General features: G+C 47.2%; 1 protein-coding gene across 2 annotated transcripts in view; it reads left to right on the top strand.

Annotated features, from left to right (window-relative positions):
• EBF3 (EBF transcription factor 3) overlaps window positions 1-2,500 on the top strand; it is a 121,087-nt gene that overhangs the window by 19,782 nt on the left and 98,805 nt on the right. The window lies entirely within an intron of this gene.

Here is a 2,500-nt window from a genome sequence, read left to right as displayed (position 1 = left end):
ACAAGACAACTCTCTTGTACTTAAAGACAATAGCTGCAATCTGGAATTAATTTTTTTGTGATAGGGCAAATCCAATTTGCTTCTTTAACTGTTGATTAAGGAATCAGTTCTACAAGGCTGTCCCCCATAAGTATTTGCTGTTTATTTGTCTGTGGAAAGCTGCTGGAATCCCCTCCAACTGGGAGTGCTGGGTCAGACATGGCCGTAATGAAGAGCAGTCTGGTAATGTTCAGTTCCTCTGACTGGGCTTGTTTGTGTTGAAGAAATAGTTTGCTTTTTTAGCAGCAAGCTGAGTCTACCAAATCACTGCATGCAATTCAGGCAGCGCAATTTAAGGCAAGGATGTAGAAACCTGTCTTATTTACCCAGGATAAGTTTCAGTATGCAGGTGGAAAATGCAATAAATAACTGTTAATTAAATATGACTTTAAATAAGGTAGAATTGCACTGACTGTGAAAGCCCAAAGACTTTTGCAGTGTGAGAAGTAAGCTTCAGAACATTTCGTAAGCTAACGTGGAAAAATCCCTGCAACTATACTGTGGTAAGAGCAATGCAATTTTCACAGAAAATGGAGAGCTTGGCCCCTCCGGTTCCCCAAACTGAGGCAGGACTTTTAAGCCAGTGAAAAATAAAATAAGAACACCTGACAGGATAGAAATGCAGACTTTAATGTGTTCAAGCATGTCATTAAGATTTCTTAAATGAAACTGCGGTTGCTGCAGTAACTACAGTAGAAGCAGCGGAGCTCTGTGGAGATTTTGGTTTGCTGTGCTTTGGTTGCTTGGGTGTGAACACGCCTTGGAGCAGCGGCTCTGAGGTGGTTTATGTGACAGTAAGTGACAATCTGAAATGTGCGTGATGTCATTCTTTATGCATAAGAGTCGTATTTCCTTATGGAAATCCACCTTACAAGACCAGATTTCTATGACAGACAGAAAAATAAATGCAGCTGTGAAGACAGTAATCTTTCTACTGTTCTTATTAATTTTTTAAAGCTGAGGATGCAGAAATACAGCCGTGTAAACAACTGTACTCTACCAGAGCCCGGAAAGAGTTAAGGTGTTGGAGGCGTCACATATTTAATCATTTTTCTATCTCATTCCATGCTATTTCACTTTTGCAAATGCAACTTTTCTGTTGTCCGAGAAGTGATCTAAGTGTGACTTCCACCATTCCTGCCTGTGGAGGTCTACAGGATGATGAAGACAGCCATGCTCATGCAGGTTTCCCTGCTGTCCTTCCTATGCAGATCAGCTCCCTGGCATGCCAAACCACAGTGGAAAGTAAGGTTTTGTGTATCATCTTCGAACCATTAGTGAGCCTCTCTTAGCTTTTCCAACATGATACCTTTATGTGATCTTGGGACAGCCCACTGCTCCGGTGTTGCTGTGAAATTTCATGTTCTCCTCCATCATTTCTAAGTATTCATTATAGAATCATAGAACGGTTTGGGTTGGAAGGGACCTTGAAAGTTCATCTAGTCCAACCTCCCTGCAATGAGCAGGGACACCTTCAACAAGATGAGCCCAGTCCAGCCTGGCCTTGAATGTTTCTGGGGATGGGGCATCTACCACCTCTCTGGGAAACCACCCTCATCATAAACAATTTCTTCCTTACGACTAGTCTGAATCTACCCTCTTATAATTTAAAACCATCACCCCTTGTCCTGTTGCTGTAGGCCTTATTATAAATTCTGTCCTCAACTTGATTGGGCCAAAGTGTCCAGAACTGGCTTTCCTGGAGGGGGAGAGGGTTTTGGTCACTCTGGTGGGCAGCTCACCTTTCCTGTACCACATGCGGGGCTTGTCAGATGTGGCTGGGGGTATAGGTGGGTCTGCAGCCCGGTGGGACGTAAAGCTTTTCCTGGGAGAAGGGAGCCAGGGCTGTGTGGTGGGTGTGAGAGCAGGCCCAGGTGGGGGTGGGTCACCATGCTGGCGGTAGCTCTGGGCAGGGTGATGGGCAGTGCTGGGACTGTCCCCGGCCGATGAGGAAGAGGGGCCTGTGGACACCCACGGTGTGGGCTCCCACACATGCGTGGGTATGATTGGTCCTGTGTCTGGGTATCATGCTCACCTTCACAGACAGACCACTAGCTGAGAAATAATCTGATTTTATTTTGCATTAACATTTGCATAACCTTTGGTGGCATTGCTTGGTGTCTTCTCTGGTGATGGTCGCTGAATGTTGTTGGTCAAGGTGGCTTGGGCCATGGCCAACAGTCTGCTCTGAGAGGAACTGTGCCTTAGGGAGGCGTGGGGAGGCCACCAGCAGATCCCTGGAGATCTGCGTGTCCCACCAGCCCTCCCCTCACCCTCCTGCACTGCCAAGCTGCTGGTTGCCCACTGGCTCCCTCGGGAGACACACGTCCCGGTGGTGAACGTTGGATTTCCTCCACGCCAAACAGCCTGCGTAACCCCAGAGTGCTTCGCAGCGGCTCTAACGAAGGAGTGCAAGCCTAGCGTTGCTGTGGCTCTCCGTACTGGATCAGGCCCAAAGTCA

Source organism: Falco naumanni, chromosome 9 (genome assembly GCF_017639655.2).
Source record: "Falco naumanni isolate bFalNau1 chromosome 9, bFalNau1.pat, whole genome shotgun sequence".
In the NCBI taxonomy this organism is placed as follows: domain Eukaryota; kingdom Metazoa; phylum Chordata; class Aves; order Falconiformes; family Falconidae; genus Falco; species Falco naumanni.
Note: the sequence above shows the minus strand (reverse complement) of the source record. Positions and strands in the feature narration are given on the sequence as shown.